Below are 23,581 nucleotides of genomic sequence, written 5' to 3' on the forward strand. Positions count from 1 at the left end.
ATGATATCTTCCTCGATTGATCCTCGTGATCAATTGTTGGAGATGTTATCTTATCCAAACTTTGATTTGAGTATGGGCTATCCTCAAATCAAATCAGAATCAACGATGTGCGTAATGTTGTCTTACTCTTGGTTGATCCCTCGAGCATACACCATTACATCTTTTGGCCTGACCAATGCTATCACTCTGTTCACCTAATTGTGGAATTCCATCTATATGGAAGCCTAGCTGGATTGTTGTTGAGCCCATTAACAACATTTTCATATTGTCCATGATTCATGTTGAGCATCTAAGTTAGTGTTGGAAACTTTTGAAAGCATTTTCTTCATGCTAGCTAATGAAGTTTATGTTTGATGGAAGAAGTGACTTCCTCTAATTCACGTGCATATGATGCAAGTTGCCGCCATGAATTTGAGAAGGCTTGCTTCGGTTCCCCTGGAATCATCCCAAGTCAGTCATGCCTATGTGCGAAGTATTCTATGGTCTGGAGACTTGCAACCTTCATTCTATATGTATTCTTAGCACACCAAGCCACTAATTGACTTGTTCAAGGGAAAGAAGTCTATGCTTGGGATCTAATCCATGGACTTCGAAATCCTTGATGATGGATCCTAACCTGAACTCGATAGTGTTTTGTTATAAGACTACTATGTGGTCATTCTTGTCTTGGACAACATGCTCACATGTATGTAGAAGAACTAGCTCGTGTTTTGGAGCTTGCTATCGTAGTTCATTTCCCGAAAATCTCGCAACGTCATCTCGTCGGTTTGTGTTGCAAACTATCTTTTCAGACATGCTGAGTCTGAAGTATCCTATTACCAATCGGATCTGAATCTCAGGCAGATATGATGGTTGGAACATTCCCAACAGTTGCATTTTGTTCCCAGCTTGCACTGCCATTGTACCAAATTCCCATGGGCTGCCCTTCTCAGTAATTGTTTTTCAGGATCATCTTCAAAAGTGGTCCTATCATGGGTCCCATCCATTTTCGATGATAAGCAAATATCACTCATTGCATTGTCTGCAACAAGGTAGTCCACATCATTCATTCTAGTCTGAGTATGCCACTCTTTCGAACTTCTTCAGATGGTCGTTTGTGAATTGCCCTAGCCTGGTATGAAGAGTTTCAATGATCTATCTATCAAAAGTAATTCTTTTTGCCACTCAAGGGAATAATTCTACAAGTCACCTTCCTTAAGGTGCCCTGGTATGGAATCATGGCGATTATTTCCTCGCTATCTTGAAACCATGCACCATCTTACTTAAGCGTAGAATGGTTGCCTACCAATTGGAACCCTCGTCATCTGTTTCTTTTCCATCACCGTTGATGTGTGCCTTTTATCTCAGCTCGATGTTATTATGCCTCATTCCATGAGTTGATCCTGAATTGCTCAATCTTCGAGAAGATCGATTCTTCTAGAGTTTTTTCCCTCTCTTCTCGTTGTCATGTTGGATGGAGTTCTCAAAGCAAAGATGTCAAGATCAATTTTAAGCAATGAATCAACATCTTCGAGAAGGGCAATTGGATCGTGAAGTTTGTGCTAGCTCCGTGTCCCCCTCTATCTTCTTACCTCACATCTTGAATCTCGGGACGAGATTCTTGTTTAGTAGGGGTGAGTTGTCACATCCCTAGTTCTGGTATGCACTAGGCTAGCCCTTCATGTGTGCATCATGTTTAAATTTCTCAGAAACTTGAAATGGGGATGACAGAGAACCCCAGCACCACTAAATCCAACTAGGGTTACTGAAATACTTTTTCAATGAACCTGAGATGCCCTTCTAAAATGTTCATCATCTCTGCCTTGGTCCAGAACCTCTGTCAAAAATGGTTCACATTTTTCTAGGACAACATTGGGTCACTGAATTAAATCATAAGTATTTGGAATTTGGACATTTAAACACTATTAAATAATCTAAATCACCAAATAATTGTGAACTTAAGTGAGGGCTTTTGGAATTATTCCAAACAGAGCCCACAATTATTTTCAGGGTTTTTGAAAATGCCCCGGCATTTTATTTAAAGCTAAGACAAATGCAGAAAATAGAAAACAGAAACTAAATAGAAGAGGGAGAGAGAGAGAAAGGCTAGAGGCCACTACCGGGACTGGGCCGGCCCATCTGGCCCGTGCCAGTCATCACCTACCTCTGCCAGTATGCAGAGGAGGGAGACAGCGCACGCGCGCGCGAGGCGCCACTCCTCCTCGCTGCTCACCTGCCTCTCCGGGCGCCTCGAAGCCCCTCCTTGACGCCATGCGACCCCTGGACCATCTCTCACTCTCCCTTGCTCTCTCCCCCTCCCCTGCTCTCTCCCTCGCACGCACTCGAGTGCGCCCGTCGCCGCCGCTCGCCGCAGACGCAGCCACCATGCTCGCCTCGCCTCCCCGTGCTGTCCATTACCTCCGCCGCGACTCCCTCGACCTCCTCGTTGAACCACATGCCGCCGGACGCGCCGTAATGTCCTCATCATCGTCACCTTCAAGCTCGGATGCCGGAGATCGCGTTCGCCGCCCCGCCTACTCCAAGCCCTCCTCGAGCCCGCTTCGACGCACCCTGCACGCGCCGTGAGGACCTGTGTTTTTCCCCCTCCTTCCTCCCCTTGGATTTCAAGCCATAGACGCTGCCCCACCGCCAACCGTAGCCGCTGCCGCCCGAGCTCGTCGACAACGCAACTCCGGTGACAAAACGGTCACCCTGGCGTTCCCAACCTGCTCCCCGCAATGCATAGCGCCACGCTAGCTCTTCGCCTCGCTCATTTACCCACCGCAATGCCATCCCCGCGCGCTCCCGAGCTTCGGCCGCCACAAAGCTCGTCGCCGGTGCCTCTGCAGGCCACCCCAGCTCCAGCAGCCTCCACCATTGGATGCGCCACTCCACCAGCTCCTCGTAGATGCTTCCCGCGCGCCAAACCGGACCCCATAGCGAAATCTCGAGGCCCTCCGCCGCGGATTTGGTCGCCGACGTTCACACGCCGGTGGTGATGACGTGGCACCGTCGTTAGGGACTAATTACATGGCTTATTTACCCCTGACCCACTGACACACGGGACCCATGCCCTTAGTTAACCACAATTTAGATCCTGTTAGTTTTAACTAATCACCATGGCCCCACGCGTCAGCGTTGACCTCACTGACGTGGCCCTCGACTGCCCCCACCCGTCAGTGACCCAAGCCAGCTTGTGACACTGACTAGTGGGCCCCACTGCAGGCATGACGTAGTGCTGACGCGATAAATGTTTTTCTGGATTAGTTCTATTTTGGAAATTCTAGGAAATGTTTAAAACTTCTAAAAATCATAGAAATTAAACTGTAACTCCAAATGAAATAATTTATATATGAAAAATGACCAGAAAAATCCAAAGAATCTGTTTATGGAATTTTGATGTATGTTAGTGTCACATCCTAGTTAGTTCATGCATTAGAGTGTTGCATCATGTCTACATTTCACAGAAACCTGAAATGGGGATGCCAGAAACCCCCAGCATCCCCCTGGAACAACTAGGGTTTACTAAAATTCTTTCAATGAACCTGAAATGCCCTCCATAAATGTTCACCACCTTTGGTCTTGGCTAAAACCTCTGCCAAAAATGGTTTCATATTTTTGGAGGCCATCTTGGATTTTTGCACAAGCCATAAGTATTTGCATTTGGGCATTTTAAATGCTATAAATATTTTTAAATGCCCAAATAATCTTGAAGGTATTTTTAGGCTGTTGGGAATAATCTCAAAGGTGCCTCAGAATATTTTCAGGATTTTTCCAAATGAAATAGTATTTTTACTATTTCAAAACACAGTACAGAAATAAATAAAAAGAGAAAAGAACAGAAGGCAGAAGACTTACCTGGCAGCCCACCTGGCGGCCCAGCACTGTGCTGGCCCGCGCCAGTCAGCTGCCTGCTCTCGCCAGAGCAGGCAGAGAGGTGACGCCGGCGAGCGTGAGCTCGCCACGGCGCCAGCAGCTTGCCGCCCCCGCCGCGGATGAGCTGGCCGACCTCTCTCGACGCGCCCCGAGCCCCCGGACATCGCCATTCTCCCCCATCGCCTCTCCCTCGCCTTCTCCCCACCATGGCCGACGCCGCCGCAGACACCTCACCGGAGTAACCGCGGCCACCGTCGACCTTGCGCCGTACTACTGTGTCCTACAGCACCGCCGTTGCCCACTCCTTCGAGCAAGCCGAGCCCCGAGCGCTCGTTTGCCCCGAAGCTCCGTCACCGACCTCGCCTTCGCCGCTCACCGTCGGAGATCCCCTCCGCCGTCGCCACTGCTACAGCTCGTCTCCGACCTCGCCGCCTGCTCTGTCGCAACCGCCATGAGCATGGCCACCTTCCCATCCTCTCCTCTCTCTCTCGAGCTCTGTAGCCACCGCACGAAGCTCACTCGTACGCGCCGCCGCACGAGCTCGTCGCCGACGAGGCTCCGGCCATCCAACGGCCACACCACCGTAGCCATTAGCTTCACCGCAACGCCAGGAACCCGTAGCACCCTCGCACATTCCTCGCCGCGCTCTCTAGCTACGGTTTCGACTACGTCCGTACCCGGCAGCCGCCCGGCTCGTCGCCGGCGTCGATTCCGGCGACCCCGAGCTCCTCCACCACCACCAGTCGACGCGGTTCGCCCCCAGCTACACATAGGTACTCTCCGCCGTCCTTTTGATCGCCGGAGGGGGATCCCGCACTCCACCGCCGCGTCTGGACGTCGCCGGCGGCTAAACGCCGGTGAGTCAACGTGGTTTGACCACAGGTCAACCCCCCAGGGTCACTGACGAGTGGGGCCCGCCTGCTAACTAATCTGAGTTAGAATTAAAACTAATCCTAATTAACTAATTACCTAACAGTGTCACTGACACAGGGGACCCACACGTCAGGTTTGACCTGGACGACCCCGTTGACCTGCTGACGTCACACTGACGTCAGGCTGACGCAGTAAAGCTTTTACTGGAATTATTCTTATATTGGAAATTCCAGAAATTATCACAAACTTCAAAAAATCATAGAAAATAATCTATAGCTCAGAATGAAAAGATTTATATATGAAAAATGATCAGAAAAATCCATTCTATCCATCTGCACTGGTTTCATGCATGATTAAGCAAGTTAACCTACTGTTTTATACAGAACAAGATAAAGCACTAACATGGGCCATTTATGAACTTGGAATTTGAATCTTTGATTCAAATTAGTCCAAACCCATCTGGTCTTAGTTGCATTAGCCCAATACATCCATTTTCCCATGTCCCATGCATGCATCACGTTGTTGCACTTGCTTGGTGTTGATTGTGCTTCGATGTGTTCATTGTGGTAGGTCCTGCCTCCGAGGATATTCACGAGTATCCAACTGAAGGGCAGAATCCCACCACCACTTTGTCAGGCAAGCAACCCATTGATCATTTCGATACAAACCCATCTTCTCGCTTCTGCTCTCGTTTACTGCATTAAGACAACGCGATTCAAACTGCTGTGTGTTGCGGTAGTTGAACCCACTTTCCTTTGCATCACCTGTCATTGCCACAGTAACTAGATGAAACCCACTAGCATGTGTAGGAGTTGATTGAGCCTTGTTGTGTTCCTACAATGCTATGCTTGCTATGCTTAGAGTTGTGTCAGGTCTGGCTCATCAGGGTGATGAACTAGAGTGAAAGTGTGTGTGTCGGTAAAGAGAGTAAAGTGTTGAATACGATTTGGTAAAGGTATCGATGGGAGGCCATGTAGGAGTACATGGTGGGTTGTTTCATTGAGACCGTCCCTAAGAACTGAGATCTGTATGCGTGATTTAAGATTCAGCTACTACCACACATTGGGCCCGAAACCAATGGACCCCCTTGGCTTCTTATTCACCCTTGTCCTCTGTCCAGGTGTTGCACGTAGTTTCTGGTGTTTGTAGTAAGCTGGAGGCCGTGGACAGCGCTGACCAAGGGGTGGGCTGTGATGCGGTAGGCTCGTGGCCCGGTGTACCGAGTCGCCCGTTTGGTGACCGGGAACCCTGCACACATCGTTCGAGGCCGTATGTGGAAACCTCGGCCGGACTCCCTGCGGATGGAACCTGAATAGGCGATAAACCTGGACTAGAGACTCGAGTGTTTAGGTAGGCTGTGGCCGACACCCACGTTGGGCTTCCGCTTGAAGGTTGCCGAGTACACGTCGTGTAGCGACGATAAGTGGTGAGAGCGTGTGTGACAAAGTACACCCCTGCAGGGTATGAAACTATTCGAATAGCCGCGTCCGCGGTAAAGGACTACTTGGTCGCTTATGCAGTTCATAGACAAGTAAATGGATACTACTAAAAGCCTCAAGATAAGTGTGAGTACCGCGGATGGCCCTCTCGTTGGATGACGCGGGAGGATCCACGGTGGAGTATTGATATGGTGATTAGTGGACTCGTGTGCGGAAACTATTTCACAAGTGGTGTACCGTAGGATAGCTTAGCCAAGAGTCAAAGCTGGCTTGCTGCAATAACCCCACTACCTTCTTGAGAATGAGCATGTATAGTAGGATGTGTTGTAAGACTTGCTGAGTACCTTTGTACTCATGTTGCCTAATTACTGTTTTCAGACGACAACACCGCCCCTTCTGACGGGTTCTACGTAGAACTCGACGACGACGAGTGACGCGCCACCCAGGTGGTGATCTAGGCTTGTGAAGGGCCTATGTAGATAGACAGGCTTCGTCAAGCCTTCTTTCTTTCTAGTGTCTGTACCCAGACAGTTTGCTTCCGCATGTGCTTGTATGATTGTATGACTTGAGTGTCGGGTCATGTGACCCCTATCTGTATGAACAAGTTATGTAAGGCTCTCCGGAGCCCTTTAAATAAAGTACTTGAGTTGTAGAGTTTTGTTGTGATGCCATGCTGTATTTGCACATATCGAGCATATTGTGTGTATGTTTGAAATCCTTGGTATGTGTGGGATCCGACAATCTAGTTGTTTATCTTTAGCAGCCTCTCTTATGGGGAAATGTAGTCTAGTGCCTCCTTGAGCCATAGTAGTCCGCTACAGCCCGGTTCACCGGGGTCCTGCTAGCCCAGCACTACTACTCTGGACACTTGACTGGCCGGCATGTGAGTCATATCGTTCCAGTGTCTGTCCCTTCGGGGAAATGTCACGCGGTGACATCCGGAGTCCTGCCTAGCCTGCTACAGCCCGGGTTCCCGGAGTCCTGTTAGCCCAGTGCTACAGCCCGGATTCACACGCTGCTGACCGACACGTTCGATGTTGATTCATGTATGCCTGTCCCCATACGTTAGTGCCGCTTTGGGTTCACGACTAGCCATGTCGGCCCGGGTTCTCTGTCATATGGATGCTAGCGACATTATCATATACGTGAGCCAAAAGGCGCAAACGGTCCCGGGCCATGGTAAGGCGACACCCGTGGGAGTACCGTGTGTGAGGCCGCAATGTTATATGAGGTGTTACAGGCTAGATCGGTGTGACTTGGAATCGGGGTCCTGACAGCGTTGGCATCAGAGCCGGACTGCCTGTAGGTGCGATAAGCCAAACTGGTCGATGTCGAGTCTAGAAATGCTTTAGTTATATGTAGGGGAATTGATTGTGGGAGGGAACGTAAGGTGCTTTTACTCCTTTACCTCATGCCCTCTGATCTGAGTCATACTCTTCTCATTCTACGCGGGTTAAGGACTAGGCTCTCTCCTCTCTATCAGGTTCACGTGTTACTAATCCGTAGTAACTTATAGGATTGTTGGTTCCATGCTTCGGTTCAGTTTCTATTACCCTAGTATGTTGTCGGTTGAACCAGAACCTTGACATGATGTTGTTGAGTGGTATTGCAAACTGTTGCGAATGTCTCAAATCCTTTTTTCGAGCATTTACAACCGTTATGCTGTCCAAATTCTCCTAGAATTACTAATGCCTTGCATTATTTCGTGCTTTCAGATGGCCACCCGTTCCCAGAACCAAGTGGTTCGTCTGACCCGGTGCATCGGCGTACCTGGTCACACGGCCATGTTGGTCCGAGTGATGGTTGAGACAGGCTATCGTTGGTATCCCGAGTATACCGTCGAGGAGCAGTTCCGAGACTTTAATCAAAGTCAGTATCTTTGCACAGTCAGGATCTACCCATCCTATCCTGGAGCCACTAAACCCCTCCATTGCTCTTATGGACTTGGGGTTACTATCGAGATGTCTGTGCAGGACGCAGCTTACTCAATGATGACTATCATGCGAGCCAGAACTGCCTTGCTTCAGAACACCGACTTCTGCTATATGCCAGCAGCACTCCCTGGGGCACAGGGGTACTATCAGGCCACTTACTGTGATTCTACCCATGAGGACTCACTACTCCGTACCACCACCGAGATGCTTGAGGACAAGGACCGTGAGAATCGTGCCTTGCGAATGGAGCTCTTTAATGCTCGTGCTGATCACTGGGCCACTCTGACACGGTTTGCACCTGCCGTGCAAGCTGGGTTCATGGACATGAGGGACATATACCCCGTGCGATCTGGCCTGCCAGAATGTATGGAATGGCGTGATGTAGGAGGCATCACCCCTGCTCGTGGACCTCGTCTGCCACCGTTAGTTGGACCAAGGCCACACCCGAGTCCCTATGGACCGCAAGCTCCACAGGACCGACTGTTTCCAGATGATCATGTTCAGCTTCTAGGACATGGTGGTGACTTCTATGAGGATTACTACGGGGACGTCTGAGTTGGTAGTAGTTCCACCTGTATTGTAACAGTTGTAATCCCCACAGTCCTGCGTGTCATGTGGGATACGACTTGGTGTGTATCACGTTCCGGAGGTGTAGAAAAATAATGTATAGGAGCTTGGAATGCCTCTGATGAGATGTATCGTCTTTCATCGTAGTTGTACCTTGGCCTGGGCTTGTACTAAGCTATGTATGGCGTGTATGACCATTGGTATATGTATGTTGCTATGTTACCATGTCATACTGATGGTCATCTCTGCATTCCGTGTTATCCATTACATTCCGCATTTTCCCTATCAAGATTTAGCCATCCTCGTCTAAACCGTTGCTTTGTTTCTCGTAGGATGGTTAACACCCGCAACAACCCTGCTGTCCAGGCGCAGGGTGAAGCCAATGCAGCCAGGGCGGAGGATCTGCCCCAACCGCCTTCACTGGCCGAAGTTATGCTGGAGGCAGAAAGAAACAAGCGTGAGACTAACCGCTTGCTAGAGAGAATTGAGCAGAATACTGCACGTCACCAGAGGAATGACCTGGTGTCCATCAATGACTTTATCAAGCTGTACCCACCGAAGTTCAACCACTCCGTCGAGACCCTTGATGCGGATGATTGGCTTCGCAGCATCACCCATAAGCTACGTTCTGCCAACGTAGTCGAAGCTGATAAGGTTACCTACGCTGCCTATCACCTCGAAGGCCCTGCTAGCCTTTGGTGGGAGAACTTTGAGGCTATGCGCCCAGCTGGCCAAATCATTACTTGGGCTGAATTCAGTGAGGCTTTCCGTGAGCATCACATTCCGGAGGGTCTCATAGATCGTAAGCGGGAAGAATTCTGCAACTTCACCCAACGCAGACTGACCGTGGATGCTTACAGCCGTGAGTTTGGAAATCTAGCACGCTATGCTCCTAAAGAGGTATCCACCTACGCCAAGAAGCAGGCAAGGTTCCGCAAGGGACTGAGCCCCGAGCTTCGCCGTGATCTCCGTCTGCATGAGTGCACCTCTTTCCAGAAGTTGGTCAATAAGGCCATCAGTGCCGAGACAGGACAAACTGACTATGACGCTGCACGCAAGCACTCTCGTGACTTTGGTTCCTCATCTGGCTCCGGATCCCAGAAGCGCCGGGTCTGGATTCCAAATACTGCTCTGCCACCCAGGTTCACTCCGAGGCCATCCTTCGAGGCGCCTCGTCCCAACCAGCAGCATGCACCGCCCAAGGTTTATGGTGGCCCCGCTGCTAATGCTGCTCCACGCCCCAATATTGTGACATGCTTCAAGTGTGGAGAAACGGGTCACTATTTGCGCGAGTGCCCCCGAAACAACCTAAATCAACCTGGACAGTCCGTTGGCCGTGGTAAGCCAGCAGGAAAGACTTACTACGCCAAGCCAGCCACCACTGCACGTGGCCATGTCAACTACGTTTCAGCTGAAGAAACTCATGATTATCCCAACGTCGTCCTTGGTACACTCCTTGTTAATTGCCATCCAGCAACTGTTCTTTTCGATACTGGAGCATCTCATTCATTTATCTCTGAGAGCTATGCTCGATTACACAACACCACATTTAGTGACATGCCTACTTCCATGGAAATTCAAACTCCTGGTTCTAGATGGCAAACCTCTAAGATAAGCCATGGAAATGAAATTCTTGTTGACAGACTGGTCTTCCTTGCATCACTAATAGCTCTCAAGTCCTCGGACATAAACATCATCTTGGGTATGGACTGGATGTCAGCTCATTATGCTAAGATTGATTGTTCTACTAGAACTGTTCAACTCACCCATCCGTCGGGCAAGACAGTTAATGTTTTGACCCGAGTGTCTAAGCGTCAGCTCTACTCACTAAATGCCAACCCTCTCCCAGACCTCGAAGATGTGCCGGTAGTCCGTGACTTTCCGGATGTCTTCCCTGATGAACTGCCAGGTATCCCACCTGACAGGGATGTTGAGTTCGTGATAGACCTCGTTCCAGGAACCGTCCCAATCTCCAGAAGACCCTATAAGATGGCACCCCTAGAGCTAGCCGAGCTTAAGAAACAACTCGATGAGTCCTTGAAAAAGGGTTTCATCCGTCCTAGTTCTTCTCCGTGGGCTTGCCCCGTCCTCTTCGTCAAGAAGAAGGATGGTATGGATCGGATGGTTGTAGATTACCGACCCGTCAACCTAGTCACAATCAAGAACAAGTATCCGCTTCCCAGGATCAACGACCTGTATGATCAGCTCGCTGGATCCTCAGTCTTCTCTAAAATGGATTTGAGGTTGGGCTACCATCAAATCAAAATCAAGAACGGGGACATTCCTAAAACGGCCTTTGTTACTCGTTATGGCCAATACGAGTATACAGTCATGTCCTTCGGTTTAACCAATGCTCCAGCCACCTTCTCTCGGTTAATGAACTCAATCTTCATGGAGTATTTGGATAAATTCGTCGTAGTATACCTCGATGATATACTCATCTACTCCAAGAACGAGGCAGAACACGCCGAGCATCTAAGGCTAGTACTAACGAAACTTCGAGAGCATCGCCTTTATGCTAAATTCTCCAAGTGTGAATTCTGGTTGCCAGAAGTGACCTATCTAGGCCACGTGATCTCTGGTAAGGGTATTGCTGTCAATCCCGAACGAGTTCAAGCCATCCTTGACTGGACTCCCCCTGAAACGGTCAAGCAAGTTCGGAGTTTCCTTGGCTTAGCGAGCTACTGCCTCCGCTTCGTCGAGAATTTCTCCAAGGTTGCTAAACCTCTAACCGAACTCCTCAAGAAAGATAAAAAGTTTGAGTGGACCTCACAGTGCGAGTTCAGCTTTCAGGAACTGAAAAGACGCCTGACATCTGCCCCCGTACTCGTACCACCAGATTTTTCTAAGGACTTTGTTATCTATTGCGACGCCTCGCGACAAGGACTAGGTTGCATACTCATGCAAGATCGTCATGTGATTGCCTACGCTTCCCGACAGTTGCGTCCACATGAGGATAATTATCCCACACATGATCTAGAGCTTGCAGCCGTAGTCCATGCACTCAAAACATGGCGACATTACCTTCTCGGTAATCGTTGCGAGATTTTCACAGACCACCAGAGTCTGAAATACATCTTCACTCAACCGGATTTGAATCTCAGGCAAAGACATTGGGTTGAGTTGATCTCAGACTACGACTTAGGAATTACTTACACCCCGGGCAAAGCCAACGTCATGGCTGATGCGCTAAGCCGTAAATCCTATTGTAACAACTTGATGTTACAACAAAGTCAACCACTTCTCCACGAGGAATTCTGTAAGCTTAACCTTCACATTGTTCCTCAAGGATTTCTATCCACCCTGGTGGCGAAACCTACCCTTACGGATCAGATCATTAAAGCTCAGAAGGTAGATCCGGGAATCTCCCGTATTAAGAGAAACATCAAGAAAGGAGTTGCGGATTGTTTCTCCGTTGATGACCAAGGTGTTGTGCTCTTTGGAGACCGCCTAGTGGTTCCCAAGGTACGCAACCTGAGGCGATTGATCCTTAACGAAGCTCATGAATCTCCTCTCACCATTCATCCCGGTAGTACTAAAATGTATCAAGACCTACGCCAGAGGTTTTGGTGGACTAGGATGAAGAGAGAAATTGCTCAATACATTGCTAATTGCGACGTCTGCCGTCGAGTTAAAGCAGAGCATCAACGGCCTGCTGGCACCCTTCAGCCTCTAGCTATTCCTGAATGGAAATGGGATAAAATCGGTATGGATTTCATTACCGGGTTTCCCAGGACCAAGAGAGGGAATAATGCTATCTTCGTTGTTGCCGATCGTCTTTCCAAAGTAGCCCACTTCCTACCTGTTCGTGAGAGTATAACCGCTAGCCAGCTAGCAGACTTGTACATCTCCCGAATAGTGTCTCTTCATGGTGTTCCATTGGAAATTAACTCAGACCGTGGAAGTCTCTTCACCTCTCGATTTTGGGAAAGTTTCCAAAATGCTATGGGAACTCGTCTCTCTTTTAGCACCGCCTTTCACCCTCAATCAAGTGGTCAGGTAGAACGAGTTAATCAAATTCTGGAGGATATGCTCCGAGCTTCTGTCATCTCCTTCGGCATGGATTGGGAGAAATGCCTTCCATTCGCCGAGTTCGCTTATAATAATAGTTACCAAGCTAGTTTGGGCAAAGCCCCTTTCGAGGTTCTCTATGGACGAAAATGTCGAACGCCTCTTAACTGGTCGGAAACCGGGGAAAGACAACTCTTTGGCCCGGATATGATCCAGGAAGCAGAAGAGCAGGTTCGCATTATTCGTGGGAAATTGAAAACAGCCCAATCTCGCCAAAAGAGCCATTATGATCGCAAACATAGGGCTATGACTTTTGAGGTTGACGAGAAGGCTTACCTTCGGGTGACTCCTTTAAAGGGAACCCATCGATTCGGTATCAAAGGCAAATTGGCCCCTCGCTACATTGGACCCTTTCGCATTCTTGCCAAGCGAGGAGAAGTTGCCTACCAATTGGAACTACCTCCGCATCTTTCCAAGGTTCATGATGTCTTCCACGTATCTCAACTCAGGCGTTGCTTCTCGGATCCTATCCGTGGAGTGGACCACGAAACGCTTGATCTCCAAGATAATCTCACATATCGGGAGTATCCCGTTCGAATCCTTGATCAAGCCGAGCGTACCACTCGACGCCGAAACATCAAGTTTCTCAAAGTTCAATGGTCACACCATTCCAAGAAAGAAGCTACTTGGGAAAGGGAGGATCGTCTTCGACTTGAGTACCCCACCTTCTTCCCAACGGATCCTAAATCTCGGGACGAGATTCTTTTGAGTGGGGGTGAGTTGTCACATCCTAGTTAGTTCATGCATTAGAGTGTTGCATCATGTCTACATTTCACAGAAACCTGAAATGGGATGCCAGAAACCCCCAGCACCCCCCTGGAACAACTAGGGTTTACTAAAATTCTTTCAATGAACCTGAAATGCCCTCCATAAATGTTCACCACCTTTGGTCTTGGCTAAAACCTCTGCCAAAAATGGTTTCATATTTTTGGAGGCCATCTTGGATTTTTGCACAAGCCATAAGTATTTGCATTTGGGCATTTTAAATGCTATAAATATTTTTAAATGCGCAAATAATCTTGAAGGTATTTTTAGGCTGTTGGGAATAATCTCAAAGGTGCCTCAGAATATTTTCAGGATTTTTCCAAATGAAATAGTATTTTTACTATTTCAAAACACAGTACAGAAATAAATAAAAAGAGAAAAGAACAGAAGGCAGAAGACTTACCTGGCAGCCCACCTGGCGGCCCAGCACTGTGCTGGCCCGCGCCAGTCAGCTGCCTGCTCTCGCCAGAGCAGGCAGAGAGGTGACGCCGGTGAGCGTGAGCTCGCCACGGCGCCAGCAGCTTGCCGCCCCCGCCGCGGATGAGCTGGCCGACCTCTCTCGACGCGCCCCGAGCCCCCGGACATCGCCATTCTCCCCCATCGCCTCTCCCTCGCCTTCTCCCCACCATGGCCGACGCCGCCGCAGACACCTCACCGGAGTAACCGCGGCCACCGTCGACCTTCCGCCGTACTACCGTGTCCTACAGCACCGCCGTCGCCCACTCCTTCGAGCAAGCCGAGCCCCGAGCGCTCGTTTGCCCCGAAGCTCCGTCACCGACCTCGCCTTCGCCGCTCACCGTCGGAGATCCCCTCCGCCGTCGCCACTGCTACAGCTCGTCTCCGACCTCGCCGCCTGCTCCGTCGCAACCGCCGTGAGCATGGCCACCTTCCCATCCTCTCCTCTCTCTCTCTCGAGCTCTCTAGCCACCGCACGAAGCTCACCCGTACGCGCCGCCGCACGAGCTCGTCGCCGACGAGGCTCCGGCCATCCAACGGCCACACCACCGTAGCCATTAGCTTCACCGCAACGCCAGGAACCCGTAGCACCCTCGCACATTCCTCGCCGTGCTCTCTAGCTACGGTTTCGACTACGTCCGTACCCGGCAGCCGCCCGGCTCATCGCCGGCGTCGATTCCGGCGACCCCGAGCTCCTCCACCACCACCAGTCGACGCGGTTCGCCCCCAGCTACACATAGGTACTCTCCGCCGTCCTTTGGGTCGCTGGAGGGGGATCCCGCACTCCACCGCCGCGTCTGGACGTCGCCGGCAGCTAAACGCCGGCGAGTCAACGTGGTTTGACCACAGGTCAACCCCCCCAGGGTCACTGACGAGTGGGGCCCGCCTTCTAACTAATCTGAGTTAGAATTAAAACTAATCCTAATTAACTAATTACCTAACAGTGTCACTGACACAGGGGACCCACACGTCAGGTTTGACCTGGACGACCCCGTTGACCTGCTGACGTCACACTGACGTCAGGCTAACGCAGTAAAGCTTTTACTGGAATTATTCTTATATTGGAAATTCCAGAAATTATCACAAACTTCAAAAAATCATAGAAAATAATCTATAGCTCAGAATGAAAAGATTTATATATGAAAAATGATCAGAAAAATCCATTCTATCCATCTGCACTGGTTTCATGCATGATTAAGCAAGTTAACCTACTGTTTTATACAGAACAAGATAAAGCACTAACATGGGCCATTTATGAACTTGGAATTTGAATCTTTGATTCAAATTAGTCCAAACCCATCTGGTCTTAGTTGCATTAGCCCAATACATCCATTTTGCCATGTCCCATGCATGCATCATATTGTTGCACTTGCTTGGTGTTGATTGTGCTTCGATGTGTTCATTGTGGTAGGTCCTGCCTCCGAGGATATTCACGAGTATCCAACTGAAGGGCAGAATCCCACCACCACTTTGTCAGGCAAGCAACCCATTGATCATTTCGATACAAACCCATCTTCTCGCTTCTGCTCTCGTTTACTGCATTAAGACAACGCGATTCAAACTGCTGTGTGTTGCGGTAGTTGAACCCACTTTCCTTTGCATCACCTGTCATTGCCACAGTAACTAGATGAAACCCACTAGCATGTGTAGGAGTTGATTGAGCCTTGTTGTGTTCCTACAATGCTATGCTTGCTATGCTTAGAGTTGTGTCAGGTCTGGCTCATCAGGGTGATGAACTAGAGTGAAAGTGTGTGTGTCGGTAAAGAGAGTAAAGTGTTGAATACGATTTGGTAAAGGTATCGATGGGAGGCCATGTAGGAGTACATGGTGGGTTGTTTCATTGAGACCGTCCCTAAGAACTGAGATCTGTATGCGTGATTTAAGATTCAGCTACTACCACACATTGGGCCCGAAACCAATGGACCCCCTCGGCTTCTTATTCACCCTTGTCCTCTGTCCAGGAGTTGCACGTAGTTTCTGGTGTTTGTAGTAAGCTGGAGGCCGTGGACAGTGCTGACCAAGGGGTGGGCTGTGATGCGGTAGGCTCGTGGCCCGGTGTACCGAGTCGCCCGTTTGGTGACCGGGAACCCTGCACACATCGTTCAGGGCCGTATGTGGAAACCTCGGCCGGACTCCCTGCGGATGGAACCTGAATAGGCGATAAACCTGGACTAGAGACTCGAGTGTTTAGGTAGGCTGTGGCCGACACCCACGTTGGGCTTCCGCTTGAAGGTTGCCGAGTACACGTCGTGTAGCGACGATAAGTGGTGAGAGCGTGTGTGACGAAGTACACCCCTGCAGGGTATGAAACTATTCGAATAGCCGTGTCCGCGGTAAAGGACTACTTGGTCGCTTATGCAGTTCATAGACAAGTAAATGGATACTACTAAAAGCCTCAAGATAAGTGTGAGTACCGCGGATGGCCCTCTCGTTGGATGACGAGGGAGGATCCACGGTGGAGTATTGAGATGGTGATTAGTGGACTCGTGTGCGAAAACTATTTCACAAGTGGTGTATCGTAGGATAGCTTAGCCAAGAGTCAAAGCTGGCTTGCTGCAATAACCCCACTACCTTCTTGAGAATGAGCATGTATAGTAGGATCTGTTGTAAGACTTGCTGAGTACCTTTGTACTCATGTTGCCTAATTACTGTTTTCAGACGACAACACCGCCCCTTCTGACGGGTTCTACGTAGAACTCGACGACGACGAGTGACGCGCCACCCAGGTGGTGATCTAGGCTTGTGAAGGGCCTATGTAGATAGACAGGCTTCGTCAAGCCTTCTTTCTTTCTAGTGTCTGTACCCAGACAGTTTGCTTCCGCATGTGCTTGTATGATTGTATGACTTGAGTGTCGGGTCATGTGACCCCTATCTGTATGAACAAGTTATGTAAGGCTCTCCGGAGCCCTTAAATAAAGTACTTGAGTTGTAGAGTTTTGTTGTGATGCCATGTTGTATTTGCACATATCGAGCATATTGTGTGTATGTTTGAAATCCTTGGTATGTGTGGGATCCGACAATCTAGTTGTTTATCTTTAGCAGCCTCTCTTATGGGGAAATGTAGTCTAGTGCCTCCTTGAGCCATAGTAGTCCGCAACAGCCCGGTTCACTGGGGTCCTGCTAGCCCAGCACTACTGCTCTGGACACTTGACTGGCCGGCATGTGAGTCATATCGTTCCCGTGTCTGTCCCTTCGGGGAAATGTCACGCGGTGACATCCGGAGTCCTGCCTAGCCTGCTACAGCCCGGGTTCCCGGAGTCCTGTTAGCCCAGTGCTACAGCCCGGATTCACACGCTGCTGACCGACACGTTCGATGTTGATTCATGTATGCCTGTCCCCATACGTTAGTGCCGCTTTGGGTTCACGACTAGCCATGTCGGCCCGGGTTCTCTGTCATATGGATGCTAGCGACATTATCATATACGTGAGCCAAAAGGCGCAAACGGTCCCGGGCCATGGTAAGGCGACACCCGTGGGAGTACCGTGCGTGAGGCCGCAATGTTATATGAGGTGTTATAGGCTAGATCGGTGTGACTTGGAATCGGGGTCCTGACAGTTAGAACAACTATGGATGCTGTTTAGGACAAATCATATAAATGGCATCTGAATTTCATATATGGAGTTTGAATTTGAATCTTGGATTCAAACCAACTCCATTTAACATGTTGCTAGCTGCATTAGCTCAATCACAGCATATTGACATGTCATGATCATGCATCATATTGTGCATTGCATTGATCGTGTTTCTTCTCTATCTGCCGGTGTTGTTCCCCTTCGGTAGACGTTGTACCGACGCTGTGATCGTTGACACTGATGAAGACCCAATGCTATCTTCAGAAGTGCCAGGTAAGCAAAAACCCCTTGTTCGTTCCGATACAATCCCACTCTCTCACTCCTGCTCTCTTTTACTGCATTTGGACAACAACAATTCAACTGTTACATGCTGCGGTAGTTGAACCCCTTTCCTCTGCATGACCTGTCCTTGCCACAGTAAATAGATGAAACCCACTAGCATGAGTAGGCGTTGTTTGAGCCCTGATGTGTCTACTCATTCATGCTTGTTTGTCATGCCTGCTACTGCTTAGAGTTGAGTCAGGTCTGATTCATCGGGGATGAATTGGAATGGTAACGAACATGTCGTACTGTGTGTGAGCTAAGTGTGTGAACATGATTTGGTAAAGGTAGTTCTGAGAGGCCATGTAGGAGTACATGGTGGGTTGTCTCATTGAAACCGTCCTCAGGAACGGAGTTCTGTGTTTGTGATCCACGAACAACTACTACCATGCGTTGGGCCCAAAACCAATGGACCCTCTCGACTTATTAACCGCCCCTGTCCTCTGTCCGGGAGTTGCAAGTAGTTTCTGGTGTTTGTAGTATGCTGGAGGCCATGCACAGCGCTGACCCGAGGGTTAGGCTGTGATGCGGTATGCATGTGGCACAATGTACCGGGACGCCTGTTTGGTGCCTCGGGAACCCTGCACACATCGTTCGGGGCCGTATGTGGAAACCTCGGCCGGACTCCCTGCGGATGGAACCTGAATAGACGATAAACCTGGACGAGGGACTTGTGTGGTTAGTCAGGTCGTAGCCAACACCCTCGCTGGGCTTCCGCTTGAAGGTTGCCGAGTACATGTCATGTAAATGGCGATAAGTAGTGAGAGTGTGTGTGAAGAAGTACACCCCTGCAGGGTTAACATCATCTATTCGAATAGCCGCGTTCGCGGTAAAGGACTTCTGGGTTGCCTGTACAGTTCATAATCAAGTGAAAGTGGATACTCTAAAATGCGCAAGATAAGCATGAGTGCTATGGATGGCGTTCTCGTAGGGTGACGGGAGCGGATCCATAGTGGTGTATTGATTTGGTGAATATGTGGACTCGTGTGCGCCACCTCAAAGAGTTACTTGCAGTCGTAGTTTAGGATAGCCACCGAGTCAAAGCTGGCTTGCTGCAGTTAAACTCCACCACTCCCTTTTGTTGGTACTGATGCATATGTAGCTTGTTCTGATGTAAGTCTTGTTGGGTACATTTGTACTCACGTTTGCTTAATTTATGTTTTTGCAGAGAGACTTCAGTCTCGCAAGTAATTCCGCGTGGACCTCGACGTTTAGCTTCTTACCTTAGCTACTTTCTTGTGCCCTCGGCAGGGTCTTGTAGATAGTCAGGCTTCTCAGCCTTTTCATTTGTAGTTGTATGTACTCAGACAAGTTAAGCTTCCGCTTGTGCTTGTTGCTTGTATGACTTGAATGCTGGGTCATCAGACCCATGTTCGTAATATCTGCCTCTTCGGAGCCTAATGAATAAATACTTTGAGTTGTAGAGTTTTGTTGTGATGCCATGTTGTATTTGCACATAGCAAGCATATTGTGTGTATGATTTGAAATGCTTGGTATGTGTGGGATTCGACAACCTAGTTGTTTATCCTTGGTAGCCTCTCTTACCGGGAAATGTCTCCTAGTGCTTCCACTGAGCCATTGTAGCTTGCTACTACTCCGGAACACTTAGGCTGGCCGGCATGTGTCCTTCTTCGTTCCCGTGTTTGTCCCTTCGGGGAAATGTCACGCGGTGTCTACAGAGTCCTGTTAGCCCGCTACAACCCGGATTCTTCGGAGTCCTGTTAGCGTAGCTGCTACAGCCTGGATTCGCTCGCTGATGACCGACACGTTCGTTGTTGGGTCATGTATGCCTGTCCTTATAAGTTATTGCCACTTTGGGTTTATGACTAGTCATGTCGTCCCGGGTTCTCCATCATATGGATGCTAGTGACACTATCATATACGTGAGCCAAAAGGCGCAAACGGTCCCGGGCCAGGTAAGGTGGCACCCGTGGGAATACCTTGCGTGAGGCCGCAAAGTGATATGTTGTGTTACATGCTAGATCGGTGTGACTTAGGATCGGGGTCCTGACAGTCCTTTTGCTAGGGCATCTGCCGTGACAAAACCACGACAGTTGGCGCCCACCGTGGGGCACCGCACGGTGGTTTCAAGTTCTTGAAGGGCTCTTTTCTAGGGATCGAGAGATACACCATTGGCAGGATGACCAAGAGTCGCCATGGCAAGCTCTACATCGACGACGCTGGCTGGGGCTCCGAGGCCGACTCAATCGAGTACGGGTACCGGGTCCCCTTCGGCGGAATCCATGTCTTCATCTGCAAGATCGGTGACTCTGGGCCTAAGTCGGATATCTGCACCGACATCTTCGAGCCAGCTCAGCGTGCGCGACCCTCCAGGGTTCAACCCGGCCGGAAACGCGTCTTCGTTGGGTTTGCGCATGGCATGGACCTTGCGGAGGATTCTGTGTTCGGAGGAGAGACTCTCATCTACTTAGGTGATGAGTCCTCGACTGGAGAAATAGAGTCAATCTACCAGCTTCAAGACGGTGGGCTTGGGGGCTATTCCGATGGTGAAAGTATTCCGGATCCCTATGAGCCGCCGTGTCAGGCTGCTATCTTTATGGATGGTACAGGGCTGACTCTCAACTCATCAACAGCGGCGGCTATGACGTCTAGATCGACTGCTGCTGCCAGGCTGGGGTTAGTGGCTTAGTTATACCGCCGGCTCAAGTTCTGTTAGGTCTTTTGGCTCTTTGAACACTCTACTTGCAATAGAGGTGACTGTGGCGAATCAAGCAGAACGCAATGTAGAGATTGGAAAGATTCAAGCAGAGAGCGCTAGGGCACAGGAGGATGTCAACAAGGAGAACACCAAGATGGCGGAGGAACGGGCTCAGATCATGGCTGAATCAGATCGAGTAAGTGCAGAGGCTTGGCGTTTAAATCTGGACCAGAACGCCTGTAAGTGCATCTAGTGCCCATTATTGATTTTGGTGTATTGAAGACTTATAGGTTAACGGACTAATGCGTTTGTGAGTGTACACGAGTCTATAAGTCTATGAGGACTTTGATATTTACATTGATAGTCCACCCCTAAAAAAGGAATGTCTTGAACTAAAGACTTTGGCTTTCTGAAGACTTTGGAATTGAATAAATTGGTGTGACCTTGAAGACTTGATATTCATGCGAGGAATATGAAGCGTGAAGTCTTTTGTTTTCATAGTTTTGTTTTTCTCTTTCTTGAGTCATAGGAAACACCATACTGTTAAAGTGGGTCGAGGTAAAACTAAGGAAAAGCTTCCAAGTGATGCTCATCTCTAAATCCTACACCTACCAATCCCTTTGAGTGAAGCCATTGGAAATATCATACAGTTCAGTCAATTTGTTGAGAGACAGAGACGAAGATCTTCTGGTCCTTGAGGAATTTGTTCTGACTGAGGAGTTAGGAATTCGCCAGTGCGATTGCCTACAAGTGAGGAACATGATAGCCCTGAGGAATTTGAGAGCTCAAATTTCCGACCGTTGCTATGCTATGCGCCAGCTATCCCAAAATATATACCCACCTAACGGTCATATCATTGAAGGGCATTTATGTCTTATCATGTCGGGCTGCTCCCTAGGCTATAAATAGCCGCCGCCTACAACCACTAGCTGGTTAGATGCTCCGCGAGAAACTGACACTTGTCATTGAGAGCATCCTATCCTCCGAGGTCATTGAGCGATCATCAAGTGAGGAAAACTCAAACCCAAACACCGACAAACCCAAAGTGATTGAGCAACACTGAAGAGATTTTTCCTGTGTGGAACCGATGCTTGTTAGCTTTGAGGACTGTGCATCCTCAGAACAGTTAGGTGTCATGGTCTAGAGCATCCAAGAGGAAATTCTGGATCACCGAGTGACCGAGTTTGTGAAGGTTTGGAAGTCACCTGAAGACTTACCATGAGTGATTGGGCGAGGTCTGTGTGACCTTAGCTCAAGGAGAATATGGTGAGGACTGTGTGTCCTCGGGTTTAAATACCTAGCCGCTCCAACCAGACGTACAACTATCATAGCAGTTGGAGCTGGTCTACCAAATCACTGTCTTCACCGAGCTAACTTGTTCTATTTCCTCAACCCTTTCATTTCCTCATTACTGAGTAGTTGTACTTGATTGTTACTATTTGAAGACTTTGACTCAAGACTTTCTCAATTTCCTCAGTTCAATTTCTTCAGTCAGTTTGTCTTTAGCCTGCTTATCCTGCTAATACGCTACTTGTATTCTGTGCTTGCTTTCATTTCATCATGATGACTGTGCTTCTGTTCTGTTATGCATGCATCTGAGTACTTATTCTACTGCTAGTTGTTCGTGACTTAGGAATTTCCTCACCCTGAAATTCCTCAGTGACGAATTTGTAAAAATCGCCTATTCATCCCCCTATAGTCGATATAACGCACTTTCAATTGGTATCAGAGCAATGTACTCCCTTGTTCAGTGTGATTTTGGTTTAACCGCCTAGAGTTTTAGTTATGTCGACCGCAGGAATGAAGACTGTGTCATGCCCCATCTTTGAAGGTCATGATTATCCCAAGTGGAAGGCCATGATGAAGAAGCGCCTCATGGCGATGAACATCCAACTGTGGACCATCACTGAGATTGGTCTTACCGATCTATGCAAGCTGGCCGAGGCTGATGATATTCGCAAGTACACCCTACTTAACCTCATGGCGGAGGACATCATCTGCTCATGTCTGCCCCAAAACCAGTTTAGGAACATTATGCATCTCAGCCATGCAAAGCTTATCTGGGACCGACTCTCTGAGTTCTATGAAGGTCATCAAACTCGTCATGATCCCTGGTTTGAGGATTTCAAGGAATCGCTCAAGGCGATGACTTTTAATCCGGAATCATCATCATCTGCACCATGCCTTATGGCAAAAGGTGCCAAGGTAACGAAATGCTACGTATCTGAGTCTAGTGATGATGAATATGGTGATGGGTTGGACCCAACTATATAAACTTGCTTCCCTTGCCACTAAACAACAAAGAGCTTTGGAAAAAGTCCAAAATATTGTTGATAAAAGCGATGATATGTTGGGTGAAGAAATGGATCGCACTGAAACCTTGACTGATAATCTTCAGAGACTTTAGTCTAAGTTTGATAATCTTCAAAGTCATCATAACACTCTCTTATCTAATCATGAGAAGCTTTCTTTTGAATTTCTTCAAAGAAAGCAAGACCTTGAGAGGCTAAGGGTGAGTTATGAAGATCTTTAGAAGGAGCGTGATTCATTGCTTGCTCAACAGATCAGTGCCGCTCAGGAAGAATTCATTCCACCATGTTTGAAATGCATTGAGCATGAATCTGCTAATTCTTCACCTGAAAGTTCAAATGCTTCTATTGCTGCAAATTCTTCAACTGTCTCTGCTATCACAAATTCCTCATCCGAGGATGCTACTAGTATCACTGACAATGCAGGGTTGAAGGATTTGTATGTGACAGGCATGTACAAAAGCCTCAAAGGGCATCAGGCACATTGTGATCTAGTTAAAAAGCAGATCCTCAACAGGATCCTCATCAGGCACTATGCTTTGAGAGGAAACTCAATGCTGATGGGACCTACTCGAAACCTGAGCAGTATCCCAAAACCTCATGGGTTGCTGCAAAGGGACCTCCCGTAGATCCATCCACTTTATCTTGCTTTAAATGTGAATCTTCATATTCTTTTGATTAGTCATTTGAATCCAACTATAAATTGTTAAAAAATCAGAATGGTGAAGAATTTGCTAGATATGTTGGCACTAACTGCAG

Source organism: Triticum aestivum, chromosome 4D, assembly GCF_018294505.1.
Source record: "Triticum aestivum cultivar Chinese Spring chromosome 4D, IWGSC CS RefSeq v2.1, whole genome shotgun sequence".
Taxonomy (NCBI): domain Eukaryota; kingdom Viridiplantae; phylum Streptophyta; class Magnoliopsida; order Poales; family Poaceae; genus Triticum; species Triticum aestivum.